A 21,640-nucleotide genomic window follows, 5' to 3' on the forward strand; every position below is an offset into this window, starting at 1 on the left:
TTTATAGTGTTTTATTTTACTTTTAGTGTATTTTATTGTGTTTTACTGTATTTTATTGTAGTTTTATTGTACTTTTAGTGTGTTTTATTGCAGTTTTGTTGTGGTATAGTGTAGCTTTAGAGTGTTTTATTGTACTTTTATTGTGTTTTATTGTAGTTTTATTGTACCTTAGTGTATTTTATTGTGTTTTACTGTGTTTTATTGTAGTTTTATTGTACTTTTAGTGTATTTTATTGTGTTTTACTGTATTTTATTGTAGTTTTATTATACTTTTAGTGTATTTTATTGTACTTTTAGTGTATTTTATTGTACTTTTAGTGTATTTTATTGTACTTTTAGTGTATTTTATTGTACTTTTAGTGTATTTTATTGTACTTTTTGTGTATTTTATTATGGTATAGTGTACTTTTAGTGTGTTTTATTGTACTTTTAGAGTGTTTTATTGTACTTTTAGTGTATTTTATTGTAGTTTTATTATACTTTTAGTGTATTTTATTGTACTTTTAGTGTATTTTATTATGGTATAGTGTACTTTTAGTGTGTTTTATTGTACTTTTAGAGTGTTTTATTGTGCTTTTAGTGTGTTTTGTTGTACTTTTAGTGTATTTTATTGTGTTTTACTGTGTTTTATTGTAGTTTTATTGTACTTTTAGTGTATTTTATTGTGTTTTACTGTATTTTATTGTAGTTTTATTGTACTTTTAGTGTATTTTATTGTACTTTTAGTGTATTTGATTATGGTATAGTGTACTTTTAGTGTGTTTTATTGTACTTTTAGAGTGTTTTATTGTACTTTTAGTGTGTTTTATTGTACTTTTAGTGTATTTTATTTTGTTTTACTGTATTTTATTGTAGTTTTATTGTACTTTTAGTGTATTTTATTGTATTTTACTGTGTTTTATTGTAGTTTTATTGTACTTTTAGTGTATTTTATTGTACTTTTAGTGTATTTTATTATGTTATAGTGTAGTTTTAGAGTGTTTTATTGTACTTTTAGTGTATTGTATTGTATTTAACTGTGTTTTATTGTAGTTTTATTGTACCTTAGTGTAGATTTAGAGCGTTTTATTGTACTTTTAGTGTATTTTATTGTGTTTTACTGTGTTTTATTGTAGTTTTATTGTACCTTTAGTGTATTTTATTTTGGGATAGTGTACTTTTAGTGTGTTTTATTTTACTTTTAGTGTATTTTATTGTGTTTTACTGTATTTTATTGTAGTTTTATTGTACTTTTAGTGTATTTTATTGTACTTTTATTGTACTTTTAGTGTATTTCATTGTGTTTTACTGTATTTTATTGTAGTTTTATTGTACCTTAGTGTACTTTTAGTGTGTTTTATTGTACTTTTAGTGTATTTTAGGTTTTCGTGACACCTTAAGCAATATGGTTTTTTGTTGGGGCATGCAAAAACATTTTCTAATTTAAAATAGTCTTTTACAACGTGATTACCGTGACGCCAATCGGGAATATTGTGCGGTAATTGTGAGGGGCGCGTCATAACATAATTGTACTGTAGAAATGAAAGTTTATAATGTGCTTTAACTCGAGTGTCGAAACATCTTGTGCCGAAAGATAGTTTAAAATGTTTGAATCGAGATACTCACCGGTTGTAGCAAGTGATTCTTCAAGTTCAGTAGCGATATGACTGGGTAAACAACCCGAATAAAGATCATGCCGAGAAGCGAGTTCATACTCGTATAGTATATTAAAAGTTTTGCTCGACGCTACTTTAGCCAAGGTATACAGAGAAGGTATATTCGACAAAGACATGACTATTGTTATGGCGGGGAGAATTTAATAGTTTGTAGATCTGAATACAGTGAATTATTGCTATTAGTGAAGTTGGTTATCCAGCAGATATACTTTTCGTCACAACCGAATATAACCTCAAGTATCATTGGTTCGCTCGTTAACGTATCTGCCTTTAAACTCGTTGTTCTATGTATCACGAGTTCGAATACCCTTAGCGAGAGTCCTTAACAAGCGAACCAAGGTTACTTTTGTAAAGGATATATTTTTATCTCTTATAATAAACAGTTGTTTTCATAAAGCGAAAACAAGGTTGGTTGACGTCAAAGATAATTGGAAATATATTTTACTCTCTTATAACAGTTGCTTTTATAAAGCAAAGACAAGGTTGGTTGACGTCAAAGATAACTCGAAATATACGTATAGAAAATATATTTTGCTCTCTTATAAGTAACAGTTGCTTTTATAAAGTAAAGACCAGGTTAGTTGATGTCAAATATAATTCGACGTATGACGTCAAGGTTAGCCATGATAAAAATTTATTTTGCTTCTTTATAACTTACAGTTGTTGGTTATAGACTTCGTTCCATAAAATACTATCAAACTAGCTAGGACCCGAGGATTCGTTATACCTGAAGGTGAATAATATAGCGCCTATACCGTGTTATATTTTGCTTCGTTATAATTAACAGGTGTTTTAATAAAGCGAAAACAAGGTTGGCGTCAAAGGTAATTCGAAATATACGTATGACGTCAAGGTTATAATATATTTTTCGCTCTTATAACTAACAGCTGTTTTTGTAAAACGGAAATAAGATTTTTTTACATCTATGATAGTTCAAAATGTACTTATTTTAACGTGATACGTCGACCGTTTTAGATATAGTATATAACCCCGCAAGTCGCGGCGTACAATCACTTGAGCCAATATCTCTCGACCATAAACTAAATTCTCTCGATGCCTTTAGACATGGTAAGATTTTTTTAATTTTCCACGTTTTTAAAAACTGCATGTCCAAATGTATCATTATTGTCTTTAGACGGCAAATCAAACGTGGGAAACTATCGAAATTAAATTTAACGAGAGCGACAATATCGGTGTAAAATTAGTTAAATTAAACAATAAATTATATGTAGATATTAGAAGATACGCTTTTAAAAAACCCCTTATATATGGAATGTGTATTTCGATAGACGTGATAGAAGAAGTTAAAAAAAATTTAAGCAAACCATGCAGTATCATAAAACAGACCCTATGCTTCCCGGGAATGCTGGAACTGGAAAATTTTAAAGATACGGGTTATTTATTGACAAAATATAGGGGGGAAATGCGCGAAAAACAATTAAATTTAAAGTTTGATGAAATACCAGAGGTTGTCAGTCTTATAGATAAAGTTTTAAAGAAAATACCTGTAACTGAGTAAGAAATTTGTAAATTTAAACAATAAAGAATGTTTAAAACGTATTTTTAGAAAATTAATACTTTTTATTTTAGAACTTTATAGTGTGTATTATTTTAGATATTTTAGTTTGTTTCCTAGGTATACGTCAAGAGTTTTATCTCGAGTCGAGCCTTAGATCAAATAGAAAACATGTCATCATCCGAAGAAGAGCCTTTGGATCTTTCCTATTTTAATCCTAAAAGGTTTTACGAATTATCAAAAGTTAACCAAACTGTCTCTCGAAAGTTCAACTGTTTAGCCTCTGAATATAAAATTATTTTTAAAGACCTTCATATGCTCAAATTGACAGAAGTATATGAACAATTGATAAAAATCTTTCAATCCATTATAGAGACAATTTTAGAATCTTCTCAAGGTTACAATAGCGTTAGATTTTGTGTTTGGTCTGACTTACTGGAAAATGCTATAAATTTAAATTTTATGGCCCTAAATGAGTTAACGGCTGAAAGATTAATGACTGCCATTAGTCAAGTAAGTCAAAGCCGGCGAAATTTTTTTCTCGAGGGTGATGTCAGGCTCGACGCTATATTTTTAAATGTTAATGTACCAATATCAGGTCGTCGATCTGTTAAAAATAGATCGATGATAGCTCTCGACAAATATATTCAGAAAGGAAGGACATTTTTGCCTATAATAAACGATGATGAACTATGCGTATCAAGAGCAATCGTTTGCGGTATGATGGTTGCTGATTTAACATATTTAAAGAAACAAAAGCTTAGTACTTTGACTTTTGATTTTAATTGTTATAGACGTATACAACTAGGTCATAGACCTTTGCAAAAAGAAGAAGCGTTAAAGCTTCATGCCAAGGCTAATGTGCCTATTGGTCCCGTTAGTTTAGACAAAATTTCAATGTTTCAAAAAGTATTGCAACCCGAGTACCAAATAGTTATTTTCAGTGCTAATGATAATTTCAAAAAGGTTAATCAAGGTGAAATGTTTTCGGAGAAAAAATTTTTTTTATTACAAATAGATCAACACATGCACGTCATTAAAAGTTTAGCCAGTATGTTTGGGGCCAAGTCGTATTGCAACACGTGTTTAACAACGGAAAAAAACACAAATGTTTTAATCAAAAAATCAAATGTTGGCGTTGTTACTCTGAGACCTTTCACGAAGACCCTCAGATTGAAATATCTCGCTGCCAAAACTGTAATAGATACTTTAAAGGGCCTGAATGTTTCCAATTTCACATAGAAAATGGCACTTGTTTAAAAATTAAACGATGCTTAAAATGTTGCAAAGAAATTCGCGATGACAAACATAAATGTCTTACAACTTGTTCTAGATGTAAAATTGAGCACCCTCCCAAAATGTGTTACGTTCAACCCCTTGATGATACTTTTAAAGAAACTAGATTTTGTTATTTTGACTGTGAAACTATTGATATGAACTCTAAACATACCCCGGTTCTATTAGTTTCGGCCATGCAAATTAATGATACCGAATACGATTATCAAATTTTTAGAGGTTTTGATTGTGTTGGTAAGTTTATGAAATATCTGATCCAAACAGAAGATGAGACATCTTATACAAGGAACAATAAACGAATAAAAATAAGTAAACCTAAATTTGAAAATTTGACTATAGTGGCCCACAATTTTAAAGGTTTTGATTCGTATTTTATATTAAATTGGTTAATTAATAACCATGTAAAACCAGACGTCATATTCGACGGCTCTAAAATTCTAGCTCTCTTTATTAAAAGTCAAAATTTTAGGTTTATTTGTAGTTATTCATTCGTGGCGCTTCCTTTGAGAGCCTTTACAGAAACTTTTCAATTGGGTAGTTACAAAAAACAGTTTTTTCCTTATATTTTCTTAAAAGAGGACACTTTAAACTATGAAGGTCCGTTACCTGAAAAAGCCGTATTTCAACCTGAATTTATGAATGAAAAGGACCGACAGGCCTTTGATTTATGGTACAGTGAAAAAGGTAAAAAATCCACGTACAAAATAATGACCGAATTAGAGGAATACGCTGTACAAGATGTGGTAGTTTTACAAAAAGGAATTACAAAATTTAGAGAACTTTACAAAAAGGCATCGGGTCTAGATCCTCTTAATTGCGGAGCTATTACAATATCGGGGGCCTGTGCTAACGTGTTTTTACACAAATATTTAGAAAAAATACATTGGGTGTAGTACCTAGTCCGGGTTATCGTGGATCATACAACCAAAGTAGTAAAGCTATCAAGTGGTTGACTTGGGTTAGTAAAGAAATGAAGGTAGAAATACAGACAGCCCTATCTCCTGAAGGAGAAAAAAGAATTGGACCTTATTTAGTTGATGGTTACTCAAAGGATCCTGAAATTATCCTAGAGTTTAATGGTTGCGTGTATCACGGTTGTCCGAAATGTTTAAAAGGTAGTGAATGGAACAGTTTAGTAAATGATACAAATAAAAACTGTTACGAAAAGGGCCTGGATAGAATAGAATTTATAAAAAAGTTACACCCCAATGCAAAGTATATAATAATGTGGGAATGCGAGTTTGAAAATTTGTTAAAGACAAATATCGCTTGTAGTACCTTTTGCGAAACTGTAGAGGTGCCTTCACCAATATTAGCCAGGTCGGCTTTATACGGTGGAAGGACAGAAGTCTTCAAATTATATCATAAATCGGACGAAGCAAAAAACGAAAAAATTTATTATTACGACCTCATGTCACTCTATCCCGCTGTCAATAAATACGGAATCTACCCAAAAGGACATCCCAAAATTTTAAATAGTAACTTTAACTATGAAAAAATGCCTATTTTGGTATAATATCGTGTGAACTCTTGCCCCCGACTGATCTATATATCCCAGTTTTACCATACAGGTTTAATGGAAAATTGTTTTTCCCCCTGTGTAAGTCATGGGCCCTTGAATCAAATAATGAAGCGTGTCAACATTCTGACAAGGAACGAATTATTTCGGGTATTTGGCCCTCGCCTGAAATTTACAAAGCCGTAGAAATGGGTTATAAAATTATAAAAATATACGAAGGACATCATTTCGACGAGACATTTCAGTATGAAAAACATGTTAACGATGGACTATTTGGAGGTTATGTTAACAATTTTTTGAAGATAAAACAAGCTAATTCCGGCTATCCGTCTTCCGTTAAAACTGCCGAGCAAAAACAAAAATATTTTGAATCGATTTATGAATCTGAAGGTATTAGCATCAAGATGGATGAAGTAGTCCATAACCCCGCACTGAGAGCTATTTCAAAGATTTGTCTCAACAGTCTTTGGGGTCGTTTTGGTATGAATACAAACAAAACCAAAACACTAATTGTTAACGAGTACACAGAACTTGTACGTATCTTATCTGATGACACAAAGGAATTGGTAGATTTAAGACCAATTAATGAAGAAATGTGCTTATTATCGTACAAAAACAAAGATGAATTTGCACCAACATATTTCAAAGGAAATCCGTATGTGGCTTGTTTCGTTTCGTGTTACGGAAGATTAACCTTATTCGAGACTTTGCATAAATTGGGTAAAAGAGCCTTATACATAGATACGGATAGCGTTTTATTTGTGGCGGGGGAAAACGATTTTAAACCCCCCACGGGTAACAATTTAGGATGTTGGGTTAACAAACTAGGGGACGCTACAATTACAGAGTTTGTTTCAAATGGGCCCAAGAGTTACGGTTACAGAACTACGGACGGTCAATCTGTCGTGAAGGTTAAAGGAATTTGCCTTAATCGTGTTAACGAGAAAATTATAAACTTTGAAGCTATAGTGGACTCTATAAAAAGTAAATCCAAACGTCTAAAAGTGGACGTTCCTTTCAACGTCATTCGAAATAAAACGTCGGCCACTCTTTTAAGTCGAAAACTAGAAAAAAGCTTTGGATTTACGTTTAACAAACGTGTAATTAAAGGTTGGGACACTTTGCCTTTTGGTTTTAAAGCGGACCCATGAAAATTATTTTAGAATTAAAAATCAAATAATCATAATAATTAATAATGTATAGTCTAAAATTAACAAAATAGATTAATGTAAAAAATAATATATGTAAATAAGATAACAGCTTAAAAAACCTCTGCTGTTCTAAGATAAAAAACGGACACGTGACCTATGGGGTCCCTCGTCTCTTGCTAGTGGACTTTTTTTAGAATCACTCTCGAAATTACCTCCAACGCGAGAAGTTCGTTTAATTTTATCCTTGCTAAAATAAACTATTTCTTGCAAATAAAGTCTCAAAGTTTATTCATTTACAAAATAACCAACAAAAGTATATTAAGACTAGTTAATTTTCAGTCGGTTAATTAGTTCTTTTAGATAATATTAGTTCTCTCAATAACCTAAACACCAACAATTCTTATCAATGACGTCACAGATACAGTTGAAGAGACCGTCATACGCATGCGCAGACTCACCGCGAGTTTGCGCGCGTTTTTCAAATTTCGCGGTTTTCCCGCGAGGCGGCGCGCGGTATTTTCCCGCGAGGGGGCGCGCGGGTTTCCCCGCGAGGGGCTTCCCCGGCGGCGAGGGGTCGTTGATTACGTCACTCATTACGTCATAGGTCATTGACCTACTTTTACACTGGTGACCTTGACCTACGTTCTACACCTACATTCTACACCTACGGAGGTACGAAGTGGGGGGATATACTACTAGTGTATTCATCGTGTGAAAAAATTGAAATCGAAATCCTACGGTAAAGCTCAAAGAAAGTTAAATGTGAAAAATCAAGGATGATATTCTCACCATATCAAAATTTCAACAACGGAAATCTGAGGGAGAACTGCCAGAAAGTTCATTGTGTTTTGAACACTGCAGCTGTTTACATTAGCGCAGTTCTTTCAACATTACCATATAAAATACACAGGGATTATGCGAGAAAAAACATCGACTCTTTTTTAAATAACTGTTTTATTTTAAAAAAATTATTGAAGAAAAAATTTGGTAAAAATGAAATTAGAACATTTTTCTAATAAAAAAATTATAATTTTAAACAATTGTAATTAGGAAAAATATAGTTTAAATAATTTATAATATTACAAAAATTAAAGTTTAAAATAAAAATTATCATTTAAAAAAATAACACTTGAAAAAAGAAATTATTTACAAAATAAAATTAAATTTTATTGTTAATGCCAATCCTGTAAGGAAATGGATTAAAATTGTGACTTAAATTATAATGATGAAGGTCCAATTCTCTCTTAAACGGAAGACCCACGAACTCTTTCAAAGATTCCTGGTGTATTTCTGATGGTTTCGCATGCCTCAATGATCCGTCGACGTAAATCTTCGATGTTTGGAATTTCCGTTTGGTAAACCATGTCCTTCAAATGACCCCAAAGAAAGAAATCCAAAGGGTTGAGGTCGGGCGAATGAGCTGGCCAAGCAACAGGTCCTCCATGACCGATCCATCTTCCAGGATAGGTGGCGTTCAAATGTGCCCGAACGTCGCGCCTGAAATGAGCGGGAGCGCCATCGTGCATAAACCACATGTCGCGCCACTGAGCCAAGGGCACATCTTCTAAGAGTTCCGGTAGCGTTTCAGTTAGAAATTGGAGATAATGTTGACCGTTAAGTCTTTGTGGGAGGAAGTGCGGTCCGATTACCAACAATACCGCACCAAGCATTTAAACTAAATTTGACTTGATGACTTGATACCACGATGGCGTGCGGGTTCTCTTGGCTCCATTGATGCAAACGTGGCCTCGTCGGTCATTAAGACCTTGCCTGGAAATTGGGGGTTCGCAACACATCGGTGGATAAACCAGTTTGAAAACTGTAGCCTCCTTGGATAGTCATCTGGATTTAAACCCTGAACCTTCTGGTAGAGGTACGGGTGAAATCCGTGATTGTTTAGGATTCTCCAAACCTTTACATGATTTACATCAAGTTGATCTGCCACCTTGCGGGTACCGGTTCCGGGATCATTTTGCAGGACTTGGTTTTCTAAGTTTTCGGGTACATCTTGAGGTGTTCCAGCTCCCCCCTTCGCCGTAGTTGCCCTTTCTCTCGCAAACGTCGATCTACCGCCTAAAGAAGTTGAATGGGCCATCGTTTTAATGAATGAAAAACCAAGGCTCTCAGCAACTACAGCGATCTGAAAACGCCGTTGTAACTTTAGGCCAAATTAAAACAGTTTGCCCAATTAAATTTTTTGGTCTAAAATGCTTTTAGCTCTGCCCCCAGAATCGATCGTTTCTTAAATATCGAATCTTTTTCAATTATGACCAATTAATTGAAAACAATATGGTCAAGCCATATTAGTCGCTTCACTTGAAGGGAAAATTCATCGCATTTTACGTGATACTTTGATGGCCCGTATCTCCGCTGGTGTTCAGTTTTGGACCATAGTTCTTTGGTGACTTAGTCTTGTTTTGACCCGTAGAATGCGCCCCTGAATTAGTGACACATCTTTTTGTAACTCCCTGTATATTAAATAAAAGAGGGTAAAAATAACGGGAGTGGAACTAGCACCTTTAGCAAAGCATTTTAGGACCACATAGGAAGTTCAGAGAGAACATTTCAAAGCCAGAACACTTCAGTCAAGCCTTCTACTACTCGTTTTTTACCTTCTTTCATTAAATCAGAAGATGAAAATTACTGTTTGTTCCTTCAAATAGATAAACATATTTCTTAAACTACACCGTTTCCTAAAGTCGTCACTTGAAACAGCACAAACTTGCTATATACTACTACTTTTAAAATTATTATGTGGTTGTGATTATTTCCTGTAGTCAAGTTGCTATTTGAGGAAAAAAATAAAGAAATATTGTAACTATATTGTTCTGATATTTTTCCTTTAAAAGCACGGAAAAGTCTATTAATGAAGAAATAGGTTTGCTTTTTTTAAATCTCTTATGATAAGAGCTGTGCGGGTAAACTTCAGGTAATAGAAAATTTTACCCGCGGGTATAGGGTCCAATTTTCAATTACCCGTCGGGTCCTAGGGTCTGTCAAAATCCCCAAAATTAGCTTGCGCGTATCCAATTCAGACAAGTCTTTGTTTTTCCTTACAGTCCAATTAAAATCTAGATTTCAAAGCTGAGCCATTATCCCATAACAAAATTAATTAATAACTTGTTACTAATTAAAACTGTTAAATTATGAAAGACAGAAATTTTGAAACATGCGCGTCATGAGCTGGACCCATCGGGATTTGGTCAGACTCAGCGGGTATTGGCAAAGGCTTAAAAATGGGACTCGGGTACCTGTTCGAGTCCTAAACAATATGTTTCAGATATCGAGTCGGGTACCCGCGATACCCGCACACCCCTGATTATTTTATTATATAAGAAATTTGAAAATTTTAACCAATAAGCCTCGAAATAATTAACAAAATTGTGGAAAATGTGATCTCAATAATTTTGACGTTTATTTGACATAACGTACACAGAATGAAATCACAAAAATGGATTAAATTAAGAAAAAATAAGCGAGGCTATTTTTCAAAACTGCCATTGATGTCATTTAAATTTGTGAAAATTAGGCAAACATTTATTTTGATGCAATTCTATAGTCATTGATTTTTAATGACAAAATGTTTAGTAAAAATTACTCTTGCATTTAGTTCCTTTCACAATTTCTAGACTTCATCTTCCGTCGCATGTTGTTTGCAATTGTTGCAATTAAGCTTGCAAGGAATTTAAAAGGTCTTCTCTACAAATATCTCTGGCATCTGTTTAAAATATTAAAATGTGTTTTCCACTTCGTCTTTGAAACCATTCTTCATACTATATTCTTCATTTGTGGTTAGTTTTGATACTGTTTCTAATCAATCATTTCGGAATGTTTTCTCTTCTAGCAGCAATACCCGAATAACTTCTTTCGATTGAAACAAAGCATTGTTTATGTTAAGTGTCTGAGTACATTTTTTAGCCATTGTAATGACTGTTTGCGTAGCTTTACATTCGGTGCCAATTTTCACTGTTTCAATACTAATTCTATCCATGCAGGGTGTCATGACTTTATCTACAAGCGCAGGGTTACCTTCAGTTTGTTTTGATTTAATTGCTGTTTCTCTTTCATTATCATCAAAAGCTTGAACATGTACTAGATTTATATCGTCATGTACTGTTAGTAGAATTTTAGAATTTGAGCTCTCTCCAAGCTCGTTATGTAAAATTGTTCCAAGAATTGGTACTGTATGTGGTTTAAGTAACATCCTTTTTCTCCCTTTAGTAACAATAACATCGTCGTCACTAAAATGTTTTGAACAAATAACGGAAACTTTGTTCGGTTTCCACTTTTTACCACGATTTGTAGCCAGAATCCACTTTTCAGTAAGATCATCATTACCTTTATCTTGGGAAAAACTTAGCCAAATACCCCAGTCGCCCAAAAAGGCACTTTTTGTTAAGGTTTACAATACCTTTCGGGAATATATGTAAACTGTATGAACCATCTTCTGCTAGATTGTCACTACAACTTGAACATCCAAGAATGACGCATCGTTTATTGTATGGCATTGTAAATAGATTCTGAACACTTGCTTATTACTTGCAACAGGTAATTTAGTAAAGAAATTACTTAAAACGACTAAACTTTTATTAAGATCAAGAATAAGGTTACAAACAGGAAAATTACGATACAGGCCCGTAATTAAGATAAACAAGGTTTCAAGACTGTTAAAACTTATAAGTCTTAAGATTATCCAGTGCAACCTTTTTCTTCAGCATGTTTTTCAATCCCGTTTATATTTTTACTATTAAAATCAGCTTCCATGAATGTGAAAATAGTCCGTGAGTGAAGGAAAGATTAGTACCATAACCATAAATGTCTTTATTTCAAATTGTAGTTAAGAAAATGGATAGACTATTTTACATATCTGAAAACTGTAATGTTACGGTTCACCATGTGCACCTTAACAATAATGGACGTGAGGAAGGCGGTCAATTAAATCCCGGAGGAGGGGGCCGTATTTCAACGGGGGCAATGGCGCCGCCTCGAAGTTATGGAGGCCAACGAGGCCGTGGAGGTCGTTTTGGCCATAGCGGTCGCAACGCCAGGGGCCGGCGTTGCAATAATTCCGATCGCTATGGCCACTTGGCACGCGACTGTTGGAGCCGCGTTCGTGGTATAAAACTCGTTTGATACTTAAATGTCAAAATGTACAAAGTATTATTCAATTCTGTTGAAAGGGGTCCAAGATGGCCAACAAACTCCGGTGGCGGAGGTTCCGCGTGGGGAGGCGCCTACCCCTCCTCAGGGCGCTGAAGTGCAGCCCCCCAGCCCCAAGGCGCTGGAGAGGAGCCGGCCGAGCCTGAAGGCGTTGGGGACGAGCCGGTGGAGGAGGAGGACTCCGGGGACGACATGTCCCTGGAGGTCAGGATAAATTCGTAAGCTTTATGTCCCAAAAAGAGTGGTAGGACCAAATAACAGTGGGTTGGTTTGCTTCAGATGCAATTTTGAGTCGAAATTATTCTTTGAGATTTTGCTGTTCAGGTCACTTTTAACGAATTATAATTTATAATTAATATTAATTAAAAAGTAATGTAACCAAAATTTCTAAACTCGCCCCACGTGGCCATAAAACCTTGGTAAATACTTAAACTAATATAGAACCTTAGGTTCATACATACTTTATTATAATAACTGAATAAATAACTAAAGACATAACTAAATATCGACTTGTATTTAGTACAAATTAAAGAAATTAATAATTACTTGCGAAGATGAAGTCCAATTTCAGGGTCAAAGCCCTACGCTCGAGCGAACTACAACATCTTAGTAGTGGAGAATGACTGACTTATTATCATAAGCAGTCTACCATTTTATAGTTAGGGAAAGGTCAAAGGTAACACAGGGTGTTAATCCTCTATATAAATCCTACACCCTGGAGTAGAAACTCGGGAGGTCCCCAAACTATTACAGAAGGTTACAATAAATTAGTATTTATTAAATTCAGTCATAAACGGCGGCAAAAATGTCATAAAACATGTTCGACTCAAAATCGTCAATAGAGCCAACTGTACTTTGGTTCTCTCACCCTTTTTGGTATACCCTGTATAGCAGGTTTCCTGTTTCTCTTCTGGGAGGGGGGATCAATTCTTTAAAAATATTTTGGATGTGATAACAATTAACTAATGGGCTAGTGTCTATCTCAAAGAATAAAATCTGCTGCTATAAAATTGCCTGCTGACTCGCGACATTGACATTAACCCTTTAGAAATACTTATCACAACTAAAACAATTACAGAATTGGACCCTCATAATTATAATTCAAGTCACAATTTTAATCCATTTCCTTACAGGATTGGCATTAACAATAAAATTAAATTTTTTTTGCAAATAATTTCTTTTTTTTTCAAGTGTTATTTTTTTAAATGAAAATTTTTATTTTAAACTGTAATTTTTTTAATATTATAAATTATTTTAAACTATATTTTTTCCTAATAACAATTGTTTAAAATTATAATTTTTTTTATTAGAAAGATGTTCTTCTTTAATTTTTACCTAATTTTTTCTTCAATATTTTTTTAAAATAAAACAGTTATTTAAAAAAAGAGTCGATGTTTTTTCTCGCATAATCCCTGTGTATTTTATATGGTAATGTTGAAAGAACTGCGCTAATGTAAACAGCTGCAGTGTTCAAAACACAATGGCACACACACACACTTTTTCTGGCAGTTCTCCCTCAGATTTCGGTTGTTGAAATTTTGATATGGTGAGAATATCATCCTTGATTTTTAACATTTAACTTTCTTTGAGCTTTACCGTAGGATTTCGATTTCAATCTTTCACACGGTGAATACACAACCGTTGATTAAATACCAATAATTAAATCAAGTACCTAAACAATTCATAGCAATTTAGACGAATTAACAAACGGCAATGTGTAGTGTGGAAATATCAAACCATATAACCCTCTGTTTCCCGGGGTTACATTGGAAAAATCAGCACTGATGTAAACATGAAAATTATTTGACAAATTAAATTACATAACGACCCTATCATGAATTAACTACCATCACTGTTGGTAACAAATAGTTTATGAAATGATAACGTAACATCACTCTGACTGGTTCAAAACAAATGATGTGGTCCTCTACGTTGGCTTCACAATTTGTCAAGTTTTAGTTAGATTAACAAATATTGAAACCCTGTATACCTCATGTGGGCATGGATCAAAGCTGAAGAGAGAATCCCAGACTCCTACATCATACCAACTCTTCCGTCAGATGTAGTAAAATTAATAAACGAGAAAGATGCAAGGGTTTTTGGTAGAAAATATAGGCCCCGTATAATAATTATTCTTTACGAAGACTTGACAAAATATAAAAATTAGTAAGATAATGCTTCGTCGACGTACACTCTAGAAGGGACCATAATTTAATTTCCTATTTCTTACAGTTATCCATCCAAAGTTGAACGTAACAAGGTAGCGAGTGCACTTGTTCGAAAATATCCTTTCCTTAAGGACAAGCTGAACAATCTAAATGGAAATCCATATGTAAGTGCACAGAAAGACACGCTGTAATTTTATTAACCAGAAGTAACATTAGCTTAGAGTTCCCAAAAATAATTTGACTTCCATTTTCAGCTATGATTTTGCATGTACAAATAATTCCCATAAAAGTAATTTTTTAACATACCCTATATTTACCTATTATTTCATGAAATTATGCGTGCCATAGTTTAAGTTTCTTCATTTGATAGTATCCCTTTAACATTTAAATTTGTTTGACTTTTTTCAAACACCGTCCAATAATGAGCAATTGTACTATTTTAGTTATATAAAAAGCTATTTTCCCTACATCAATGGTCCATATCCCAACTCGTAGAAAATATTTTATTGTAGGACACATGGGCTGAAGCTCTACACACTAAATTTCGTCATGAGCGGTGTAGTAGGGATGACTTGGAATGTGTTAAGAAAATGAAAGCCATTCACAGTAGGAAAGGGAATGGGGTGGTGATAGAAGAAGATCCGGATGAACCGTCTTTGGAAGCCAGTAACAAAAATCCAGAAACTCAGCAGTTACAGAAGAAAAAGGTTGGTGCACTTGAGAGATCAAAACGGATTTGCCCAAGGGTATGTTGCAATTTTTGTCATTTCTATTATGTTATGTTTAATAGTTTTCATAATATGCAGCTTATTTCTGGAATGGCAGAAGATGAAGATAGTGTAAATATGAACACTGATATTCTTAACAAAGAAATAGACAAAAGTTATCCCAATGAAACACTAATTGAAGAAAAAATGCTAAGGACTGCTTCGTATCGTCAAAGTATGGCATATGGAAATAAAAGAGAGGATGAAATAGTCTCGAAATTTCCAGTTCTGACGAAAACTAACAAGGTATATTTTCCACTTTAAGCAATGTTGTGGATTATTTAAAAATGATAGTTTGAACTATAATTCTGATTTGTTTTTTTTAGCTAATAAAAGAGCTTAACATACTACAAAATATAAGACCATCAGCAGAAAAGGTGTTAGAACACCATATCGAGCCCCTTGCAACCCGAATAATTCAACTATGTGCTAAGAAGACACATGCGAAACCAATTCTAGGCCTTCTTAGGGAAAAAGAAGAGGTTTCTTCAGAAGAGGCATTTAAGGGTAATTGATACAATGTATATTTGCAATGAACATTGACTTAAAAACAAACTTCTTTTCTTAAAAATCGGAAGTTTAAATCTCCCTTCTTGTCCACAAAATTTCTTAAATGGTTCGCCCTTCAATAAAATGCCATGGAGATTTTTCTAATATTTAACTTGTTAGACGTTGAATATTTATACCTAGCTTAAAATTTCATCAGAAATGTCTATGGAGATTTGTACTTTGTGATGACTTTAGTTTTGGGATAACTGGATTTTTTCTATTTATACTAGTTATGCAATGCCAGTCTGCTTTTGTTGCCATGCATTTTCGGGGAAGAACTTGATTTATACTTAACATCAACTGTACGAAATAGTCATTTATTTATTTTTTGCTGTTAAAGAGTCAAATTTGAAACGTGCATTTTCAATTTTAGAAGTCCAAGGCACCAACTCCTGTAATGATGTTTTCGAATAATAACTATTTGGATGCACCTTTGACGGTACAAATTGAAGGTGTCACCTTTGACGTTAAAACCATTCAAGATGGAGTTACCACCTTGTTTGCTGGCTATTATGCATTCCAACTCCAATATCCGATTGGGTTACAAAAAACATTGGAGTATATTCAAAAGGTGGTTTTTAAAATTAGCTGTGAGAAAATATCTTCTGGTGTATGCAATATTGTTAATCAATTAAGTTAGATATTTTTATAAATGAAAAATAAAGTGATCATTTGACGTAAAAGGTGGAACTGTTTTATATAGTCCCTGTCAGGTTAATTTTCAAACTGAAAGGTGCTTAAAGCTGGATGATTATTTTCATCAAGGCACATCGTCGGTGAACTACGAACGGCTTTGCATTCAAAGGTGGTCGGTTATGCGTTTAGCGATTGTGGTTGTTCCGTTCAAAAATGAGTTTTCTAGTCTAAAATGGTCTACGTACCAGCCGTCGATCTTCTATTCAAATATGGTCTCTATTTTGTTCAAGGATGGTCGCTATTCTGTTCAAGGATGGTCGCTATTCTGTTCAAGGATGGCCGATATTTTGTTCAACGATGGTCGGCATTCCATTCAAAGATAGTCGATATTGCGTTAAACAATGGCCGATATTCCGTTCAACGATGGTTGGTATTCCGTTCAAAGATGGTCAGTATTCCGTTCAAAGATGGTCGATACTCTGTTCAATGATGGCCGATATCCTGTTCAACGATGGTCAGTATTCCGTTCAAAGATGGTCAGTATTCCGTTCAAAGATGGTCGATATTGCGTTAAACGATGGCCGATACTCTTTTCAACGATGGTCGGTATTCCGTTCAAAGAGATCCGCTTTTCTGTACAAAGATGGTCGATATTGCGTTAAACGATGGCCGATATTTTGTTCAACGATGGTCGGTATTCTGTTCAAAGATGGTCGATATTCTGTTTAAAGATGGTCGATATTCTCTTCAGAGATGGTCGATATTCTGTTCAGAGATGGTCGATATTCTGTTCAAAGATAGCCGATATTCTGTTCAAAGATGGCCGATATTCTGTTCAAAGATGGTCGCTATTCCCTTCAAAGACGGTAGATATTCCGTTCAAAGATGGTCGCTTTTCCTGCCGTTGATGGTCGCTTGTCCGTTCAAAGATGGTAAATTTTCTTGCTGTCGCTGGTCGGTTGCCTGCTCAAAGATGTCCGTGCTACTGTGTAACTTTGCACAATCAAATTGATGTGCACATTAGCACATGGGTCAATATGTGCAGACATGGTCACAAATCTGTGCTGTCTCAGAGTCACCACCCTGCACATGTTTTTGTGCAAGATTGAACAAATTTTTTTAACAGTGTGAGCTCTTTGTTACCCTCCATTGTAAACGGGATATCAGCCCTACTCGGTGTAAAATGACATCCTCACGATGGTTTTAGTATTATATGGACAATTGGAGTCAAACAAGAGTGTGTTGGATAATCGAATGACAGCGTTAGATCGTGACATGTATGATATATTGAGGGAGACAGGAATGTCCTCCCAGGAAAAGGCTAAACGATACATGAACCTGCTAGAAAATTTCCTACATAATAAAAGCAAAATGCAACCAGATGTAGTTCATGTCGATAACCTTCCATCCCAGATTCCGACCGCTTCAACACAATCACCACATCCACCAAATCTAAACATAATACCCAATGTTAAGCCACAGACGGCTACCCCACCTAATAACAACGCTGTAACAAGAACTCCGACATCTGAAACAGCTTTAAAAAAGAAAAAGGGGAAAAAATCCCTCAACGTGTCTCGAAAGCCTAAAATTAAAGCAGGAAAAACGAATGAAACCAGTAAATCACCATAACAAATTATTCGATGATGCAAGAAATAATTCCGAATTATCACCAAGTTACATCCTCACAAGGAACAGAACGAAATTCAAGAATTCAAAATGTAGTGTGATCAAAAAACCTATTGTAATCAACTGGAAAACATTATAATAAAACTTTGACATTCCTAGAAATTCTTCCTTCCAAATTAAATAATGTTATCAATCATCAGACTCTTATTAGAACAACTGTTATTACTCTTACAAGGGGAAATATATTTCCAGACAACATTCCTCCTCAATGCCTCCCCCCTATTAAAACAGATGTTGTTCGATCGTACGCAAAGTATGCACCTATGGACACTCAATCTCTAGTAGAACGCGGAAGTATATTACCACCTGTCTGTCCCCCTGTCTGACTCCCCTCCTCTCCATTTGGATAGTATACCTAAGTGAGGCATCCAACTCGTAGGAGTCGTGACTCCCCAAAGAAATAACATTATAACCCTTGACTCCCCATAGAAATAACATGGACTCCCGACTCCCGGGTGAGTTGGATGCCCCACTTTTTACTACTAGCCTTCGCGGTCTTTATGTATTATCTAAAGCAAGGAGTAATCTATATACAGATGTAGTAAAGCTTAAGTAATATATAAAGGGCCATTTCAAATAATAATATCAAAAATGTCCTTGAAATATCAAAATGAAACAGAGCTTTAAAGCTACAAAACTACTAAAGGCATCGAAATTACTGAAATATTTCCATATAATCACTTTATATTACGAAAAAAGGAAATATTGAGGTTTTGTAAGATTTCTTTACACAAGCGAACTGTTAACGCGGTGCACTAGTATAGCAACGCACAGACACACAGACAAACACATTTACTGCTGTTTAACTCTTTCTGTATTAATTTTGAGTTGAGAAACCAGATTATCTTAAATTCTAAAATAAATAATTAATATTATATATATTTCTTCGTTAATTATTCATTATATTGAGCGTTAAATCATTTTAATTAAGAATAATTAGACATTCTTGATAGACTTGACTAATATTGACGTTTGAAACGAAGGATACGCCTACTGTTTCGCCCTACTCAAATCGGTAGTAAATAAATGTTTCAAATCTCAGCGCGTGAAATTTTGGCGGAAGCCCCACCACTGGGAGGCTAGCTGTTTGTCGTAACCCTAGCTGATCACCGCGTATGTCTTAACCTTAACGATGACGATGGAGATAGAAGCCAGTACGTACAGACTGGTGTCCATGTGGGATGGACAAAAGACCGGATGATGGTCGTGTATAGAAGCCAGTAATTACAGACTGGTGTCCATGTGGGATGGACAAAAACAAGAAGTTGGTAGCGTTAGACAGACAATGGAGTAATAGCCAGTGTAAGAGGAATACAATTTTACACATTTCCGGGAACTGTATATGCGGTTCGGAAATTGAGAACTCATTTGCTCCGATTTGCAAACTGAGAATGCGGTCCCCTGGGGTGTAACAACAGACACCCACGTCGAAATTAGGACCTCCCCGTGACATAATTCACTCGAAGAGGTAATAAAAAATAAATAGTAAATTGTTTCATTAATAGTTGGGAAACCAAAATAAACGTCTTCGAGTTGAGACGAGGGCGTACTCTTTCAAACAAAAATTTACTTTCTAAACACAGGTCCATTAGCCAATGAGAAAAACCGGAAATACATATTTAGAATTTGGCGAGTTATTGCCAAGGACATTTGTAAAGATTAAAGCGTTTAATCATTATCTTCGTATCCTCAATTTTAATGAGAACCTAATATCTATAACTCAAACGTGGATTTAACTTTCGGCTCACTCTTAACCGTATAGACATCCTGAAAGAGGACACGAAACAAGGTCAATTTTCTTTTATATCTAAGGTATATTATTTGATAGATCCAACCGTATTAACACTGGGGAAATGAAGCATTAGCAAACACATTATCTGTTGAAGTTACAATTTACGTTTACACTATATATAAATGTAGTAAAGCTGAATTATAAAAGTAAACAACAAATTTGAAATGTTAATATCAAATGATGTTCTTGATTATTGACATGAAACAGAGTTTTATATCTACACAACTACTAAAAGAATCGTAATGCCGAAAAATATTTAAAATATTTCCATTCAATATTGTGCAAAAAGAAAATGTTATCGTTTTGTAAGAGATATTTTCATCCAACTCACTTTATATTAACTTTGATATGCTAGTAGTGTTTCGATTCATTACTCGTTCTATATAAACTCTCACTTGTGTCATTCCAAAGAAAGAGGTTTATCTTAAATCATTAAATAAATGTAACTGATATTAAATATTTTAATCGTCAGTATTTTACGTTAATTATAGTTAAGTCGGTTTATAAAACTTAATTCCTAAAATAATTTTAAACATAGCTATCTTTAACGTTATACTTCTAGAGAACACCTATATCAGAACTTTTGTAAATTTAGGGTATATAAGGCGATTGATTCACACCAAGGGATAAGGAAATGCGCATTTGCTTGAGCCTTTGGTGGAACCCTGTCATTGGGAGGCTTGACATTTCTCTTAACCCTAGCCCCTCCCCGCGTAAATTTTAAGCCTAACGACGATGATGGAGTAGAAGCCAATGTTGCAGATTTGTGTCTATGTGGTATAGATGAAAGACCAGTAGATGGTGGTGTTAGAAGCCAAAAAGAACAGATTGGTGTGTATGTGGTGTACACGAAATGCGAGTGCACAGTTTGTTCTTAGAAGCCATTAAATAGCGGTTGGCATTGGGTGAAACCATGGCGGTTAGACAGCAGATGAAGGTGTAACAGATAGTTAATGATTGGCGTTAAATAAGATGGATAAAGTAGGCCTGTGTGAGTCCAGTTTTTTGGGCTTCGAGTCGAGTCTTGAGTCCTAAAAAGAGGTCTTATAGAATCTCGAGTCGAGTCCTTTAACTGGTATCGAGTCCTCGAGTCCTAAATTCAGCTACAAAACTACGTCTCAAGTCCCAGTCGAGTCCTAATAAATTATTTCATGTCAAAATCAAGGCTAAATATTTTCATTTACTCTTCATATGTTCAAATATCACAGCTTGGATATAAAAAGTAACAAACGTCAATAAACATGTTCTAGCTGACGTCAAATTTTTGTCCAATCATCTGTCTTCTCTAAAATCTAAATCGGTAAAACCCCACTAGATACCGCGCTCTACTTGAAATTCCGAGTCACCGAGTTCAGGCGAAATACATGGATAAAGGATGAGCCTGAGGAAAATTGTTTTCACGCTAGAGGGTAGGCAACTCCTTATCTCCGAAGGCAGCTTATTCGATATATACTTTGTTGCTGCTTCGGTTGTCAGCACGGGAAAGCTAGGCCTCTATGTAATGTAGATTTGTGCGCGCTGACAAGAGACGAAAGAAGAATAAATTCTTAATCCATAGTAAATATTTTTTGTACTTGATATGGTGTTAAGCCTCAGTTCGAGTCCTCCTCGAGTCCAGTAGTGAGGATTTTTGATGACTCGAAATTATTCTCAAGTCCTAAAATTTTGATTTTCAAGTCTCGAGTCGAGTACTCGACTCGAGACTCGATCGAGTACTCGCACAGGCCTGGGATAAAGCAAGG

Source organism: Phalangium opilio, unplaced genomic scaffold, assembly GCF_054372755.1.
Source record: "Phalangium opilio isolate 3A_F unplaced genomic scaffold, DU_Popi_V2 ptg000032l_1, whole genome shotgun sequence".
Classification (NCBI taxonomy): domain Eukaryota; kingdom Metazoa; phylum Arthropoda; class Arachnida; order Opiliones; family Phalangiidae; genus Phalangium; species Phalangium opilio.